The sequence below is a fragment of the Camelus bactrianus genome, chromosome 21 (genome assembly GCF_048773025.1).
Source record: "Camelus bactrianus isolate YW-2024 breed Bactrian camel chromosome 21, ASM4877302v1, whole genome shotgun sequence".
Taxonomy (NCBI): domain Eukaryota; kingdom Metazoa; phylum Chordata; class Mammalia; order Artiodactyla; family Camelidae; genus Camelus; species Camelus bactrianus.
Genome location: NC_133559.1, coordinates 362,605 through 381,565, shown reverse-complemented (window position 1 = coordinate 381,565; position 18,961 = coordinate 362,605). Strand labels below are relative to the sequence as shown.

General features: G+C 50.5%; 1 protein-coding gene across 8 annotated transcripts in view; it reads right to left on the bottom strand.

Annotated features, from left to right (window-relative positions):
• The window catches only part of ANKRD11 (ankyrin repeat domain containing 11), a 136,543-nt gene extending 126,181 nt beyond the window's left edge, over positions 1 to 10,362 (bottom strand). For 5 of the 8 annotated variants that reach the window (XM_074349166.1, XM_074349170.1, XM_074349165.1 and 2 more), the window contains exon 1: positions 10,084 to 10,362. The gene's annotated coding sequence lies outside the window, so the exon portion shown is untranslated. The remainder of the gene's footprint in view (positions 1 to 10,083) is intronic. The other 3 variants (XM_074349171.1, XM_074349169.1, XM_074349172.1) reach the window with 1 other exon arrangement.
• Positions 10,363 to 18,961: the final 8,599 nt, after the last annotated feature.

The window sequence follows — 18,961 nt, the reverse complement described above, 5'->3', positions numbered from 1 at the left end:
TAAAGCTGTAATTTCCAAACTCCGTGAAGGCTGCCACCTCTGTCGTCTGCTGTTTAACACTCTTATTACTTCCACCTGCAAACAAGTCAGAAAGAGCAGGGTCACGGTGAGGGGGCACAAACCACTTCCCTTCTCCCTAACCTGCCAGCCAGGACCATCAACTGCAGCCCATCAGCAAACACCTCAAAACCAAACAGCCTCAGCCAATGATCCTGAGTGATTTCTACATAACCTGTTTCACTGAAAGCACAGCACTCAAAAGCCCCCCGGACAAGCAGAACAACAGTAACAAGCCAGCCCCAGACAGGGCGAGGAAAGGCCATCCCCCGCCCCCATGGTGACGGGCAGCGAGGGTCACCCGTCACCACTGGGAAAACGAGTCCTCTCCCTCAGACGACAGCAGGTGCCGAGTACTGGGAAGGTGAGAGGCTGCAGGTTTATGGAGGGTGGGAACCAAGGGGTCCAGCAGAGCTGAGGAGAGTTTAAGGAACAGTAAACACACAGCACCGCACCACATGGGCAGTCCTGACCCTGGCTCCCTGCCCAGTCAAGCAGCCCAAACACCCACCGCTGCTGTTCACTGCCGCACCTGCCACCCACCACGTGCGATGCAGGCCTGAAAGAACCAGGATGGCCACAGAGACAGTCACTACCAGCAGCTCCCTAAGGCAGAGGCTGTGAGTGTCCCTGCTGCCCCGCCACAGACACAGGACCAACTTCTTGTGTCACAGCACATGACCAACGTAGCTCCTGCCAGATGTCACTCCTTTCTCAGGCTAAAAGCCCTAACTTAAAACCATAACTTTTAAGATTGATCTTTCAAGCAAATACTGATTAGGTATCTAACCACACGTGCATAGAACCATGGGAGATACAAGAGTCCCTGCTAAGCCTAACGAACTGTCTGCCAAATAGCCACCGCAGGCGGACCACTCCTCCAGCCCCTCCTGCAACTCTCCCTGGCCTGCAGCTGACACTGTCTGGGACATAAGAGGTTGGAGCCAATCGCAGCTCCTGGCCTCTGCTGTCAGGCTTCCCACACAGTTTCCCCTCCTTGCTCCAGAATGCCAGCACCGCACAGCCCCACAGGGCAGAGCCCGTGTGTCAAAGACACTGGGCACTCCCCTCGGTCAACTCACCCTCTCACTTTCGAGTATTTACATAAACACTTGCTAGCAAACACCATTAAGCCTTCACATCCAGCCCAAGCAGCCCACTTTAAGAGCCCTTCCCACTTCAAGGTTCCCTAGATCCTGCCAGGAAAGCCTCAGGAGGACAGGCCTTCCTCCCCCCACTTCCCTGACCAGCCTCCATCCAGGTCCCAGCAAACTTCGCCCCTCAGCCACTTTCCCGGGGCGGGCATTTCTGCAACTCGTGTGAACGCAGGTTTGATTCCTCCCATAAATGTTCAATCCCATCAGCCATTTCTAACTGGCCGCTTTACATTTTTCCCTAGAAAATGGTGTTTCCATTTTCTCTAACAGTCCTCAATAACAATCTACCAAGAACTTCTTAAACCGGATATTCTTCCAAAAGCAGAGGGCAGTAGGGGTGGAGGTACACACGCGGAGACGAGGCAGTGACCTCTCGTGAGCAGTGGTCAACCAGGCTGTTTCTGGCTGCGCCCACTCCCCCTCTCCCAGCCTCCCGAATTCAGGCACTCCCTCTCACCAGTCACCCTGACTTTCCTCCAGCCTGTGCAGCAATGCAGACTGGACACACTGTTTCTGCCCTCCTCTCTGCAGGCTGAGTCCATGCTTTCTTGTTCCAAGCCCTTACAAGCTGACTGCAGCCCGCTGTCCTGGCTTTATCTGTACCATTTTCTTTCCTGGGCTCCACGCTCAAACAAGCCAGCCTGACATTCTCACGTTACAACCGCCCTCCCCAGCCTTTGTCCAGAGCCTACCCACATCTGCGACCGCCCTGACCCTGCTCCCGACATCCGCTTCCTCCACCCGCCCCCCCCAGGCTGTAGAGCCAGAGTGCTCTCCCTGCCTGTGTCTGCCCTTCTGTGCTTCCACACACAGCCCTGTGCACAAGGAGCCACTGGTCAACACCCTACTAAACCAGAGCACCTGCAGAAGCCCCTCCCCAAAGCATATAACTCATGGCAGTTGTAGTTGCAGAAAGACACAAAACCGTCCTCCCCTAGACAGCACTGAAGAGGATTTGCAGCGATCATCTGAGAGAGGCTGGGCAATGGCCAGCCTGAGAACCGAAGACAGTCAAGGGAAGCTGTTATTTCCAGGAGTCCACATTTGGAAAAGTGGCCAGGTAAATCAGAAATCAGCTCTACAACTGTCATACACAGTTGCTTTACAACTGTGCCAAGTGGGAGAATGGTTACAAAGAAAGAAAAACACAAAGACAGTACTCTTCAAAACTGCCAAGGTCATGAAAAACAAGGCAAGACTGAGAAATTGTCACAGACAGAACGAGAGTAGGGAAACAGAGTGCCCTGTAGGGTCCTGGAGCAGGAAGAGGACATTGGTGGGGAATGAGCGAAATCAAATGGATCTGGGGTTTAATTAATAGTGTTAATTTTTTAGCTTTGACAACCTTACCATTGCTAAGGAAAATGTTATTATTAGCAAACCTGGATAAAGAATACAATGAAACTCTCCGAGGGTGGGGGGGATGACTCAGTGGCAGAGTGCAGTGCTTAGCATGCACAAGGCCCTGGGTTCAATCCCTGGTACTGCTATAAAAACAATAATAATAATTAGTAAACTGAATTACCTCCCTCCTCCCCCAAAAAAGAATATAATGAAACTCTCTGTACTTGTACTACTTTTGCAACCTTTCTGTGTATCTGAAGTTACTCCAAAATAAAAATTGATTTAAACCCAAACAAAACCCTGCTCAGGAAGTACATTTCCACCACACCCACTAACCCCTATCAATGCCAAACTTCGCTGGCAGTCCGATGGCACGGAGTCTCTCCAAGAGCCAAGACAGTTCCAGAGAACCGAGGCCAAGCTCCAGAGCCTGCAGCGCTGAGGGCTGACCTGACCTCACGTGCTGTGGCAGCACCCACAGCACCCTAGAGTGGCCGGCAGATCAATGCCCCCCCCCCAACCCCGAGTCCTCGTCCTAATCCCTGGATCCATGGGTATCTCAGGTTACACGGCAAAGGGGAATTAAGGTTACTAACCAGCAGAGAGGGGCCTTATCCTGGATTACCCAGGTGGACCCACCGTAACTGCAAGGGTCTGTAAAAGGACAAGAGAGAGGCAGAAGAGTCGGAAGAGGAGGCAACTTTGGAAGAGAGTCAGAGAGACAAGACGCAGGCTGCAGGCGTCAAAGATGGAGGAAGGGGCTTAGTTTACACTTCAGGAATCTCTAGTTACTGATGAAAGAACAAAGGCCCTGAGTTGTCCTTGATTTGAAACCCTAAAAAAAAAAAAAAAAAAAAAAAAGATGGAGGAGAGGCCACAAAGAAGGAAGGAGACCCGGAAACGGAGTCTCCCCAAGCTTTGAGAAGGAAACAGCCCCGCTGAGATCTTGACTTTAGTCCAGGGAGACCCATGCCAGGCTTACAACCTATAGAATTGGAAGATGTTAAATCTATACTGTTCTAGCCCTACATTCATGGTCATTTGTCACAGCAGGCGTAGAAAACATTCACAGAACTGAAATGTAACCCACAAGTGTTTCTCCAAATTCTGAGAGCCCCCCACCTCCTGTGTTGCCTCCTCAAATCCTCTACCGACCCAGTCCCCACCTCCCCTGACCCAGCATACTGGGGGCTTAGAAGAAAATTATCAAGGAAAATGGAGAGGATACACGTTGAATTCTGGGACAGAGATTTTTCTCCCCAGCTTTCTAAAACTTCATTGTGCCATGAGTCTTTGCTTATTAAATACTTTTTTTTTAAGGTTAAAGCTATTGCTTCAAAGCTTCAACACTGTCTTACTTAAAAAGTCAGTCATCTGAGGAGAACCCAAGTTTAGCAGAATCAGATCTAATCACTTCACCAAAGAAAAAGTTCGCATGTAAATCTCGTTAAGGTTACATTTGCTGAAAACTACTTAGGCTGTGAGTGAAAGCACATACCACTTTTCTAAGCTTCATACTAAAAGATAAGACAATTAAAAGCTCACCTTTCTCAAACATCAGGGAAACTTTTTCCTACAAAAGATTCTGAGGTTTAGTATATTTAATATATTAACCTCTAAACTTTAAAATTTCAAATTTCAGGTGAACTACTCTCAAAGTAACAGAAATACCTATGTAGGTCAACTAAAGCTAAATTAGGAGCAAATCACATACCTCTAGCAAAGAAAATTCACAAAGCCTAAAAATTCCTTGAAATCAGAATCACCTGAGGGCTATAGTGCCAGACCCCTGAAGACTGGCTTTTCTTCTCTGTAAGCATCCAAAAGGCAAGATCTTTTTTAAGTTATCCTTTAGTTAGTCAAGCATTTTAGTAATTAAAAAAAAAAAGTTAATTCCTTCAAGAGCGTTGCTTTGGGGTTTTTTTTGTTTTTTTATTTTAACTTCCTGTTTTACAGGATGTAAAACCACATTTAGAAACATGGTACATGCTAGTAAGGCTTAATTTCTTAAGGGAAATAAGGTTCTTCACTGCTTCTTCATGTTCTCTAGACTTTAGATAAGTTTACACAGTATGGCCATAATGCTTTCAAGTCTACATTATCAGACAGAATTAAATGAAAGTCTTTTTTATTTTGCTGGATATGAATGCAGTTTAAAAAAAATATATATTCCTGGGGGGAGGGTATAGCTCAGTGGTAAAGCGCATGTCTGGTATGCATGAAGTCTTGGATTCAATCCCCAGCACCTCCCATAAATAAACAGGTAAATAAACTTAATTATCTCCCCTTACAAAAAAAACAATACAAAACAAAAAACTATTCATAACTTTAGCCAAAACCTTATGAACCCAGCACCTTCCCACAATCTTCTCATTAATTAGTAACGTTCATTATTACAGGACATTCACACGCTGGGTCTGAAGACTGCAACTGGAGGAGAGAGGAAGGGACACTTACTACTGACAAACTGAGAAAAGAAGTCTATTTGCCATGTTTTAGATGAAAAATATTCTCTGATATCACAAAGTTAAGCATTCTTAAGTTAAATTTCAATCCCAGCCATTCTTAAAGGTGACACTTTCTAGAGTTAAATAAGTAACTGAAGGGGAGAGTTTATGAATTTTTTTATATAAGTGATCAAAAATGTTTTAAATTGAGAAAAGACCAACATTCTGATATTGTAAAGAGATGCACATTGGCTTCATTACAAGTGGGAAAAGAGTGCCCACAAATTTTCAGGATAATAAAGAATTCACTGCACAGATGCCAAGGGCAGGACTGGGAACGTAGGTCTTGCCCTCAGCCAGCCAGCAAGGATGCTGTAGCTCAGACAGCACCACCCCCTCAATCCTGGCTAGGGTGGGCATCACAGGAGCCTTAGCCCTGCAAAAGAATTTTCAGTCCTTTCAGCCACTATTAATCGGACTTCTATTTTCACACTAAAAACCCACTCAACTCTTTATTAACAGACCAGAGTTACAACTGTGGGATTTCTTAAGTTCTAGAATGGTGACTTTAAAGGTTTTCAACAACACGCAATTCCTCTTACCACCTAAAAAGTTAAAACTGCACAAATCTACTTTATCCAAACCACCAACTCAGGTCTCTATCACCCAGATTATACTCAGAATTTGTCTTTTGAGGGGGAGAGGATATAGCTCAAGTGGTAGAGTGCATGCCTAGCAGGCACAAGGTCCTGGGTTCAATCACCAGTACCTTCTCTAAAAACAAACAAATAAATAAATAAACCTAAATACCTCCTCCTACCCCCCAAAAAAAAGAAAAAGAAAAAAAAGAGAGAGAATTAGTCTTTCCAATAACAACCTTTTGCCAATTACATAACAGGTTCTCTTTCTTTTTTTAATCAGAAAACAAACATAAATGTGAAAAAATAACACAACTCCATTATGGTGTATTTCTGTCCAAAGAGACTTTTTTTTCCTTCATTAAAATGCCAAAACTGGGCTGGGGGAAGGGGGCAACGTTAAGGGGGCATCTACATCCTGGGGAATTTATATTTATTTGAACTGAGGCTTTGGCTTGAATGCCCAGGAGCTTTTTTATTACAGCCACTTAGGAAGTAACAGAAACAAATGAATTAAAAAACTCTAACCCTTTCAAAGGACTCCCTGTGACACTAAGCCACTATCCACGTCACACACGGCCAGAAGGCGCTCAGAGCTCTAGACGAAACCTCTAGCGCCATAAGCAGCAGCCGCCTCCTGGCGAGCCTCTGACCGTGGCCCCAGAACAGCAGCCCTCCTCAACCGCTTCCACAGAAAACATTACTTTCTTCCCACAAAGACAATCTTCCCCTTAATTATTTTCCTTTATCTCTTGCTCTGTGCCAGTTTTAAAAGCTCTGCCCCATACCTTTCTCTGTAAAGGCAACTTGTAGTAACAAATGGAAAAATGGCTAATATGCACATAGCCTAATCCCCAGTCAATCAAATAAATTTTAAGTTCATGATCCTAAGTTTGTCCTCCCAAAATTACTCAAACACTCCCATACACAGTCTTTAAAAATTCAACAAATATTTCTTGAGCCACTCTACCTCTAGTGTTATGCCCTAGGCTGGCCCCTGGCTGACCATCCCTGTCTTCAGTGAGCTTAGAGCCCTACTACCGTGGGAGCAGATAAAGACCAACCACACCTGGTCAGCATCGTTCAGTTCCATGTGCCTATAACAAGGGGGAGCGGCCACTTTCCTTCCATGTGATGACTGAGACCCTCTATGAGGAAGCAACATTGAACTAAGACCCAAAGACTGAGTAGTTCCCTTAGAGATTTTTTTTTGGTTGGGAGGGGAGAGGATTTTCAAGGGAGGCAGTGATGGACACTCAGCAAGACCCTGGTCCAGGCAGAGGGTCAGCATGGTCGAAGTCCTGGAGAATAAGGCACATGCCCAATCTAGGAAATGAGAGGCCAGCAAAGCCAGAGCATCGGAGTTAAACAGGATGCAGAGACGGACTGGGGGAGGGGCCACACAATCAGGATCAAGCCAGTTAATAAGCTTTTGGGACATTTTCATAAAAATACTATTCGCGGTTCTGCCATAAACATAAAACACTATTTGGTCCAAAAGTGAATTTAAAGAGAACTTTAAATACAGAGAGGGAGGAATGGGAGTTAAGAAAAGCACAGAATAAAACAGACGTTTAAGGTACACACCTGAGTTTGACTCTGGCCTAAAAGAGTAAGATCCATCAAACGAAAGAAGAGCCACTCAGGAAGAGAAACATTTCCATCAGAACTAACAAAGTAGTTGTTACAGTGGATTCTTTCCTAAGCCTTTTAAAAAAGACTTTCCATAGTATCTCTAACTGCCTGAGTTCCAGGCGCTGGGCACTGACACCATCTTTTTCATATAGCTTTATGATAAAGCCGGAAAAGCTGAATTGCACAGAAATTCCATTTGAAATTCAAACTAAGAGAGCATACGCTGAAAACGTTTCAAGACAATAACTTTCAGTTATTTGAGTTCATTCTATTTTTGTGTAAAGTTTATCAGACGGGCCAAGCTCAACCCCCTCAGAGCACTGACTCCACTTGCGGCCAACAATTGCTGCGTCAGTCTCACCTGCTAACTAGCGAAGGTGATGCTAGTAAAGGAAGCTCGTCCATCGCGCTCACCAGGTGAGAGAGGAAGGGACTCACAGGGCAGTGGACAGATCAAAACACTTTCTGGCAACAAATGCACATTATGCCTGAACCAGCGTTTACCAACACTCTTTAATTATGTTACTTAACTGATGATGGGCTCCCTGCCATCCTACACAAAATAACTCTCCTATTTGATAAAACAAACTTACTATGTCAAATATACTTAAAACCCAAGGTACACAAAGCTTCTTGAAAAATATTCTCAAAAATAGCATGGTCTCTCTATATGTAGGAAGTTCTACTTGTCAACACATCGACGCTGTAATTAGAGCTAACGTGAAGCCACTAGTCACAAGCAGCCCGTCTGGTCTGCAGCAGCGCGACGAACATGACCGGTCCACAGAGGGTCCAGAGAACACGTCCAACAGCGGCCACTCAGAGGCAGAACTGCAGGTGAGGAATTCAAGACTACATGGCACCTTTAAAAACAAACTTCAGATACATTTTCTTTTGCGTATTTTACAATTAAACAATATTTATAAGACCTTTTCAAAGTCTCAAACCTGGGTCAGTTTGGCAGTGTCTTTTCTTAGCTTTTTAACCATCTCAAGAGGCATGCACAAAGAACACAGGAAAATGTCACAGCAACTTGGCCTTTGTTTCCTCCATCCGTGGGAGAGCCAGCCTATCAAAGGGGAGCCTGCTCCTGAGCGTGACACTACAGAAGGCCAACAACAGCTGATGGAGGGCGGGGGGCTAAGGGTCACAATCTCAGTTGAGCAAGATGAGTCCCCTTTTCCTTCCTAACTACGGTTTCAGAGTAACACTATCATATTTGTGCAGTCACTCCCAAAAGACATAAACAGGACTCCAGGTCTTCCAGGACAGCAACATTCACTAACAGAAATCAAGGTCCCAAAGCCCTGAGGTACACGGTCTCAGGGTCTGATTTACAACAATCCAAGTTATTCCATTGACTGGGTTTGTACAAACCAAAAATAGTAACTGTTTCAATGGCATTTTTTCCACAAGCAGTATCATCTTACATCTTTTGGCTGAGTGCACCTCACCCACCCCACCCCCACCAAAAGGATCAAAATATTCTAAGTTCTGCAGTCCAACAACTGCCCACACTTTGACTCCTCAGTCCTAAAGGAATGTTAAGGATATTGCTCAAATCACTTCAGAAAACTCTCCCACCATATAAGAAAGTCTGAATGTGACTTCTCTTGCAAACGAATACAAAACTTCTCAATGACCTGCAGAAACCATGAAACCTAAGCATGCTGCATCTGAACTGTTAGAAAGAAAATGGTTTTGAAAGCACAGTGCCCTGTTAGGCCAGCTTAATCTTCCAAAGCCTCTCTCAAAACTCTTTGGATGCTGGAATACAAGACTAGCTTTCAAAAACACAACAGAAGCAGAAAACCTTGATGGGCACCAGGAAAAATTAAGACTCCCCCAAAACGGCAAAGATAGAAGATTTAATAACACAATCCCTCTTTGAGAGGGGACTGAATTCATGTGGCAGGGCCAACCACACACACACACACACACACACACACACACACACACTCACACACTCACACTCTCTCTCACAGCTACCGCCCTGCCAGGGGATGATGAAATGAGGAACGGAAATTAACATTTCAGGCAACGTCTCACATTGTTCCTTGAGGCCAAGGGCTGCTGCTGCAGCCGCCGCCGCCGCCGCTTCCCTCCCACCCGCCCCCCAGTCCCGCCTACCCTCCCCCCCGAAACACCCCCGCGCCGCTGCCCCGCATTCCTGCCCCTCCGCGGGCCCACGCGCCTCCTGCGGCCCCGGCGCCCCCTCTCCCTCCAGGCCCCGGCTCGCCCGCCCCCTCCGGCTCGGAGCCCGAAGCCGCCTGCTCCCATTTCAAAACAGCGATAATAATAGGGACGCTGGAATAACAACTACAGCCCACACCGCGAAAGCGCCCCTCCCGCGGGTCAGAGGTCGGCACCCGAGCCCCCCGCAGCCCTCGTCGGCCTCTCAAGGCTGCCCGGGCCCCCTCAGGCTGCCCCTGCCCACCTCCGGCTCCGCAGCTCAGCCCGGAGCCCACCCCCTGCCCCTCACGGATGCCCCGGGACCCCCAGGTTCCCAGGCCCACCCCGAGCGCCCCGTCGGCCCCTCGGGCCCCCCAGGCTCACCGAAAGCCCACCCCGAAACCCCCTTCACCCCCTCAGGCTCGCCCGGAGCCCTCGGTCGGCCCTCCCGGCTCCCCCCCAGGCCCTCGAGCCCACGCGGACGTCCCCGCCAGCCCCTCACGGCTGCCCGGGACCCCAGCCCCCAGGCCCGCGGGAGCGCGCCGCGCTGCTCTGCCCGTTGCGGGAGGCCTGCAGGCCGCAAGCCGACCCACGACACGGCCCGCCCCGACCCCGCGCGGCCGCGGCTCTCACCAGCTCCGGCTCCGGCCCGCGGCTCAGCGGCGGCGTGCGGGCGAGGCCATGCAGCCCCGGCCCGTCCCCGGCCCGCGGCCCGAGCGGGAAGGCGGTGCGGGCTCCAAGCGCCGGCGCGGCGGCGAGGCGGGCAGAGGCGAGCCCGCCCTCGGGCGGCGCCGCGGCGGTCGAGCGCTCACTGAGGGGGCGTCGGGCCGCGCGCTCGGCGGCGCCTCCCCGCCTGGGGCCCTCGCTCCATCGCGCTCCGGCTCGGGCGGCCTCTGGCTCCGGGACCCGGCGGCGGCTGCGGCGGCGCGGGCCGCATGAGACACTGCCGCCCATTGGCCCGCTGTATCCGGCACCGCCATTGGCCCGCCGCGGTCGGGCACAAGGCTGCGCACGTCACGGCGTCGGGGAGGAAGTGCGCGCGAGGCCAAGGGAGACAGCGAGATTGACAGCTTATGGGACAGGCCGGGGCGGGACCAGAAGGACGTCCCGGGACGGATTGGACAAGGTCGTGCGTCCAGGCGCACGGGACGCTGGGGAAGCGGGCAACTTGTTTGGCTACTTGCGTCCCGGAGGGGGCGGGTCTTTCGTTCTCGGACGTGACGATTGGCCGTCCCATGTGCCGGAAGCGGGTCTGGTGCGGAAGGCGCTGGAAAGCTCGGTGTCGCGGGGTGGCCGCGGCGCCCGCTCTTCCAGAGGCGCGCCCGGCGAGGACCGGCCGCCGCCCTACCCGCTGCTCCGCAAAGCGCGGGTCGTTAGCTGGGCTTGGGCGGTAGGTGCTCTGTCCACTCACACCGAGTCCGTCCTGCGCTGGGTGCACCTGCCGCTGGTCCAGGGGCGCTCAACCGCCATCCGCCACCAGGTCACCTCTCAGACCTGCTTCTTTAAGGGAAACGGGAGCCTAAGACGCCCCACTCACGGGGCGGCCAGGGAGCTTAACCGGGCGTGTCTCGTCGGGAACTGGAAGGGGGCTCTCACACCTCTAGGCAGCCAGATTTTGCTCTCCGCCCCCCCCCACGTCACGCAACGCCCCTGGATGAGGGGACACCTGACATTACAGCCAACGCGTGGCTGACGAGCGTCCCAGAAGAGATGACCCAAGGGTTCCCCTATTTGCCACCGTAAGAATTACCCGGTGATGTTAAAATTTCAGACCGCAGACTCCACACTAACTGACTGTATCAATCTAGCTGGGAGAGAACTAGGAATTAGCATTTTTTATTTTGGTCCCTGACAATACTCATCCTTGGGAACTTTTTAAAAACACTGACCTTAGCCAAATAGGGAATTTAAAATAGGAAATATGAATAAAGAAGCAATTTGCCTTGAAATAATCTGAAAACATACTACGGCAAAAGCAAAGTGAAGTTCCACAAAATCAGAACCTACAGGTAAAAATGTACAGTAGAGAAAAGAAGTAAAGGAAGGGACTGAGTCATTTAATACATTAATTAAAGAATGTTTACTGAGCCTCTGCCATAGGCCAGGCACTCAGTCAGGCACTGGGACTGAACAGGAACAGCAGGTCCAGTCCAGCAGCACGTGACTTCTCATCAGGCAGGGAAAACACATGTCCACCAAGTAGCCACACCAGTACAGTAATTACAAGCTGTGACAAGTGCTTTGAAAAAGAAGTATAGGGAGTTACGAAAGAATCCTGAGTGAAAATCAGATCTAGTCTGGAGGAGGTGGCTTGCAAGTTTCCCTGCGATATTGACACATAAGGCCCTGCCAGAAGGTTGAGGAAGAGCCACTAGTAAGACATGAGAACATCCTGGTCTGCTGTCCCAAGGGGTAGCCCCTCGCCAAATATGACAAGTACCAGAAATGTGGCAAGTCCAGATTGATGTATGCTGTGAATATAAAATACTGGAGTTCGAAGACTTAGTATGAAGAAGAAAAGAATGTAAAATGTTTCACAAGTAAATGTTTTGTACTTACTGCATGTGGAAATGGTAGTACTTTAGAAAATTACATTAAATAAATGTCAAATAATAAAAAGGAAGCCTGTTTTCCTTCCTGCAGTTACCTGGGTCCACCCCTAGATTCTGATTCAGGAGCTGTGGAGTGAGACCCAGAGCAGGCACGCAGGTGGTCCATGGGCCACATTCCATCTCCAGGGCATCCCCAGCCCAGTCAGGAAGGCCTGGCCCTGACACTGCCTGTGTTCAGACATTCTCTCCAATACTGCTCAGTGATCGAGTTCATAACAGCCCACCCAAAGCTCCTGGATTCACCTCGGAAACATTTGTTCAGGGCCTACTATTTCCCCAGCACTGACTTGGGAGCTGTGCACTTAGCCACGAACACAACCAAGTTCCTGCCAAAGGCACTCATGCTCCAGCATGTATGTGTCCCTGGAACCAATAGAAGCTAATTGCCAACTACACATAAGCCACTGGTGACCTGGTGGTGCTGGACGCCCTCTCAGAGAAGAAACGAAGCATCATACCTCGTTCTGCCTCTGGGCAACAAAGGCACTGGAGGCCTCTGCAGGACTGCTGCCCGGCCAGGGCTGCTGTGCCTGCTGGGGCTCCTCTCTCCCTTGCAGAATGGCCAGAGGTCACTGCAGAGAGGGAGGCAGCCCAGCCACCTTGCTTCCTCCTACTCCCTCTTGTACACAAGCAGCAGAAGTGGCCTGAGCAAGCCCACAGTCTGGCCCCTCCCTCCATCCTCCTCCCTGGGGGCCCTGTGATAAGCACTGACATCTGGGTTTGGGCTGGGCCAGCCCAGCCTCAGCCCTTTGCTCAACCCCAGCTCACCAGCGTTCTCAGCATTAGAATTTGGAACCCAAGCTTGTCTCACAACAAATTATCATGAGCTTTGCTTTCCAGTTACCGTCTTCTGTGGTACGTTGTCCCCCAAACCTTGAGGGGAGGAGCAACTGTTGCACAAAGCAGGATTTAGATATTCCTGGGGCCCCGACGTTGAGACCACCAAAAACACCCCTTCAGTTTTTAAAACTCTATACTCAGTACTTTTCCTGTAGCCCTACCAGTTTTGATATCATTTTAAAATCAAAATAAATAATGTATTCTTTCCTTTAATCGATTTATCACAAATCCAACTAGGAGGATTGAGAGTAAAAGTAAGTCTTCTTAAGACTTTTTTTCTAGTAAGGCTGTCCCCCTCTTGCACAGTGTGTTTTATGTAATAAATTTCAGCCTGCAGAGAGCAGGGGGCCAGCTCAGTTGGGAGGTGAACTGGTACTCATTCAGCAAATGATTGGAAGCCTGCTGTGTGCTGGAGAGCCTTACAGCCCAGGCAAAACACAGAAACCTCTTAGCACTTTCACAGTCCAGACAGGACTTGAAGCACCAGCCTGTGGTGATATAACTGGTGTATAAAATGCCAGAAGATTTGATGGGTGGCCACATTCAGCAAATGACATGACATCCACCTGCAGCCCCTCTCCTTGGGTTTGTGAAGGAGCCACAGCCTTACCTTCAGGTAGTCTGTGCTCCTCACCATCCCTGGAAAGCAGCCCTTAGGGATACGCAGCCCTCTGGCTGGTGCCAGTTCTGCAAGCAACTACAATGCTTATTTTCCAGGATGGTAAATTCAGAACTTGTTACTAATGCTGAATTCAGTAAAGACTTCATATTAAAAACAAATTCCCCAAATTGTTCCTTGGTACTCAAAGATGTCTCAGCTAGAGAAGTGCCCATGAGAAATAATCTCAAATCTAAGTTCCCTTGGTAAATGTATGGCACTCATAGGTATCTTTGGTAAAAAAAAATAATTCTAATTACATCAGAAATTGCCATGTTTGACTTGGACCACCAGTTCTCAAAGTGAGGTCCAAGGAGCACTGGGGGGGCCCCAAGACCTCTCATGGAGTCCAGAAAAGTCACACTATCTCCCTGACCCTGCTAGGAGGTTTCTCTCTGTTTCACACTGTCTCCTCCCAAGAGCACGTGCGTGATGTAGGATGACGTCGTCCCTCTGACAGCTGAGTGTGCGTTCTTGTGATTCAGACATTTCTCCATTTCAGTATGAACATGGTAAATATCAGTGGACACAACTTACAGAAGCAAAAGCTCTGTGGTATCCTACAGAGAACCTACATATTTTAAGGCTTAGCCAGTGCCAAGAGCAGTGCAGCTGTGAACATACCACAGCTGCCCTGACCAAGCACCATCAGCATGGAGGTCAAGCCCCAGAGAATATAAAAACATTTTAAGATAATGCATGACGTGTGTTGAATACGTAAGCAGTAAGATCAGGACTGTAGACTTGGGGGTGGGTCTGCACTCAGCCTCCTGCAGACAAACCCCCACAATACACTGTCATTGAGAGGACAGACTCAAGACCAGACTGTCTGAGTTCACACCCCAACTTTGCCGCTGGGGCAAGGTATTCACCACTCAGGACCTCGGTTTCCCCATCTGCAGTGGGGAATGAGCACATACCTGGCAGGATTCTTAGGAAGAATAACACAGCCAAGATGGTTAGAATGGCATCCGCATGGTAGTAGACACGTGTTAACCATAACTGCGAACAGAAGGAAACACTACGTTAGTGCTGCAATGTCTTTTCATAGTTTTTTTCAGTAGCTACCTGTCATCAAGCTTCAGTTATTGAATACCTAGTGGGAGCAAGCCCCCAGCAAAGCACGAGAGGGTGGCGGTGTAGGTGAGCCTGATGGAGGTGGGGACAGACGAGGGTGGGGCTGGGGCTGCCGGCAAGGGTGGGGCTCCGGGAGCCCTGTGGTCTGGAAGACTGAGTCCTGTGTCACCAGACGGGGAGACGGGTGCAGGACAACAGGGAGGGATGGGGAGAGGTTGGGTCCCACAGAAGCGGAGGGAGTCTAGGGGACAGTGAAAGGCAGCATGTGAGGAAGGGGCTCATGAGCCTGAAGGTGGCCCTGGGGCTGTCCTGCACGTCACTTGTGCACCTGGTGATGGGTCTGCTGTGGCAGACATGCCCTGGCCAGGCCGGGGCTGCAGGAGCCAGGACATTGGACACCCAGCTCTTCCCGAGAACTGCCCCCTTCCTGCTTCCTGGGGTCCTGGTCCAGAGACAGTGCTCCAGGCATGCACATAACTTGTATGGCGCAGGATCCTGGAGACAGCATCCTGGGATCCCAGCTTTACTTTGCAACTTCAAAAAGTATTCAGAAAATGAAAGGAAAGAATTCACATGAGTTAATGGAGGGTCCTGGGCTGCACCCGGGTTCCAGCATTGAAAGCTCTGAACCATCTCCCACCTGAGCTGTCCAGCCAGGCCAGCCTGTCCCTATCCACCCCTACAGGTGCTCCAGTTCCTCCCTTCTGCCAGTGGAGATGGATTGTAAATATAGTCCACGAGATTTGTCTTATTTTGTTTATTTTGTTTAAGAAAAGGTAACCTCGTATAGGACTGCCTTACAGCTCAAGTAATAAATAAACTGTCAAGTGAAATAAAACATAAAGCAGCAGAAACAGGGAAGGCGAAACTCAGACTGAGTGCTTTGATTTGAGGCCTGAATGAATCGAAGTATCCTTCTGTCTCCAAATAGTCTCTAACTTGACCTGACCAGCTCTCGTGCCTCCTCCAACCAGGGCAGCCCACGAACTCCAGAAACACAGGACCCTCTGAGGGAAGGTGCTGATCGCGCTGCAGGGAGACCCTGGTGCCCAGCCACACCTGCTGGAATGTGTCTTTTTCCAAGGATCCATGGCAGGAGGGGGGCTTAAGTGAGCCGCGGCTCAAATTCTACATAGAAGTGGCCACCTCTTCCTCTGTCAAATTGACCCTGTCCATTACATGAAAAGGAGGCAGTGCCTGAAAGCCTCATTCATTCCCCTTAGATCTGAGCCTGGTGGCCACTGCCCCCGGGCCTGCCTGTCCCCGTGCTCAGCCCTCATACCCTGGGCTGGGTCTGGGCCTCCAGCCACTGAGATAAACTGGAAGCTACCCAGGCTAACCAGTGCCTCCTGGAGCCCAGCCCCTCTCATCCCCCGCCTCCACCCAGGCAGGCTCTCCCATTTCCCTCCTCCATTCGCCCTGGAGTCCATTCCCCGTGAAGTAGTCAGAACGATGCTTTTAAAGCAGACCAGTTGGTTCCAGTCTCAAAATCCCCCACACCCTCCAGCATAGCGGCAGGCACCTCTGGGCTCTGCAGCCCCGGCCTGACCCCAGCCCTGCCTCTTCCCTCCTCCAACCCAGCCCCAGCCATCTTCAGACCCGCACACTCTGGCCTTCACCCTCCCTTCACTCCTGCCCTAAAACTCCCTTCCAAAATAGCAAACTTTATGTTATGTCTGTTTTACTGCAACTTTTTAAACGTGCCCTTCTCTGCAAAGCCTCCCCAGTCACCTCATCGCAGGCTCTGTCTGTCTCCGAGGACACTCACCACGTGACTTGTGCGCTTGGTTTACTGTTGTTTCTCTCCAGTCACCAGAGCGTCATTTTGTTCACTGCTGCGTCCTCAGCACCAAGGATACAGACATGCAATAAGTGTCTATGTAAAGACAATTCCAGTTCATCCCACAAAAATCTCCTTTTCACTCCAGTTCCTTCATTCTCTGCAGGTGCTTTGGGGGCCTCTCACCAGTCCCAGCTCTGGTGTGTCTTTCCCCATCCTCTGCATTTTTCATTACTTCTTGCGACCTGTTTTTACCCTCTCCTCTCCCCTTCCCTTCCCCCATTGCGTTCCCTCACAGAGGCACTGGATGGAACCCAGGACCTTCCAGATGTGAAGCACACGCTCTACCACTGGGCTATACCCCCGTGTCCCCGTCTTTCTCCTTTTGTTCTGCACTACGAAACATGGAGAATGGGCTAGCAACCCCGAGTCTGAGGGCACAGGACAGGAGCTGGAGGGAGGCAACTTTTCCTCAGCGGGCTAGCAGGAAGGCAGAGGCATCTGCGGACACTGGCCCATCATCATGTCTTTCCCCTGGGCTGCTGCTGCTGTACACATTCCACGTGGCTCCTGGGAGCGTCTAGAGGCAGGCCCACCACGGACTTGCTGGTGAAACAGTCACATTATGGATCCAGAACCAGCCAGCCAGTGAGTGCTCTGTGTCTTAACAGGAAAGGCACAAAGGCTGGGGACTGTCCTCCTTCAGGGAGACCATGTGTGCTCTGTCCAACCAGAAATGGAGCCCCGTTGCTGACAATGGCTAGCGGCATATTATGGGATGCATCATCTGGTCTCTGGCTACATCCTGGAGACTAGTGAACAGAGCAACCTGTTGACTCCAGGGCACATTCACGGGAAGCTCCCAGAAGGTCAGACACAGACAAATGAATCCTTTCTTCTTCCCTTATCATTCACCTAACAAGTGACCTGAGGAACCAGAGAGGTACAGGTTGTAAACTGGACATCCAGACACGGTCCCTCTTTCCTGGTAGCTGAACCCAGACAAGGCTTCTGAACCAATACTGGGGCATGGAGGAGAAACCTTGGTGTCTGGCTGTGGCTCCCCAGTGGCTAATGGACCTGGAGAGGCAAACCCCAACTTGGATGGTCTGAAAGACCACTGTAAACATGCACTGTGAGAATGAGGTTGGCCCAGGATAAGGGTGTGAAGGCGGGTCCCACTTCCAGTAACTGGATCTGGGGACGCAAACCAGACTGTGCAGAGGCTCACCTGCAGCCTCTGTCTCTCGGCTTTGTGGCCCCACCCCCTCCAACCACAGCGGGGAGGGCGCTGCAGCACTGCTGATGCTTGTTTCTGCTCCTTGACCCCAAGGCAAGGTCCCCTCCCTGCCTTCAAACACAAGTCCTAAGGAAGGCCTGTGGGGCTGACGCTCCTGTTCCTGAACCAGCCAGTGTGGCGATCAGTGACTCCATGAAGGGCTAGGACCACGTGATGGGGCACTGAGGAATCGAGGGGACCAGCTTTGCTGAGCAGATCTGAACAGCAGACTTCTCTGATCATCACTGTGGTCAGCAGCCTCAAAGCTGGCTGTCCGTGACCCCTGCCCCCTAGAATTAGCACCTGTGGGTTGTTCCTGCCAAATGGTACCACGTCATGTGAGTGGCCTATGGAGTGGCATGTGATGAGGAGCTGCCTGCTGTCTCCCGCCAGCAGCACCTTGGAAGCCTGGCAAGTTTCAAAAGACTACAACCCCACCTCTGTGCACCCAGGTGGGTGAGAGGCTGAGCCAGAACTAGCCAGCCAACCTCCTGACCCTCAGAAACCGTGAGGGAATTAACACTAGCTGTTCTAACCTGCTAAGTTTTAGGCTAGTTTGTTCCATAGCAATCGACAGCTGATAAAGTCAACAGAGCCAGTGGTTACATGAAGGAATTTAGGAAGAAGCAAATAATTATTTAATTTTTAATAGGAAAGCCTAGATCTTAAACCCAAAAGATCAACTTCTGTCCCTAGACTGCAGGAGTATGATTCCTACTTTACAGCTGAGATGACTGATGGGAGAGCAGCTGGCCTGGAGTCCTCAGCTGACCACGCGGGAACAAGAGCTGCGGGACCCAGCGTGGAGCTGTGGGGACCCACGAGGACTCACACTCTGCCCCTCCTCCCTGCCCACCGGTGGTGCAAAGGGCAGCCCTCCCAGCCTCCCTGGTCATGCTCGGCACCCTGGTGTCAGGGTGGCAGTCCACTGACCTAGGCGGTCACCATGAGTGGGTCTGAGTCATGGGAGGCCATGTCGAACCATCCTGATGTACAGAGCTCAGAGGAGAGGAAGACGTAAACAGAAATCACAGTACAGAAGGAACTGAGGGCAGGGGACGGGAGTGGCTGCAAGGACCATGGAACTCCTGCTTCTTACATGGGGCCCAGAGGAGGCAGGTCTGGTGTACTGCCCCCAGGCCCTTCTCTCCGGGAGGCTTGAATCCTCTAACCAAACCGGAGGCCACAGCAGAGGTGAGGCTCTGAGTCAGGCCCACCTCTCACCTGAGGCCCGGGACACAGCCAGCCTTCAGAGCGCAGTTGTT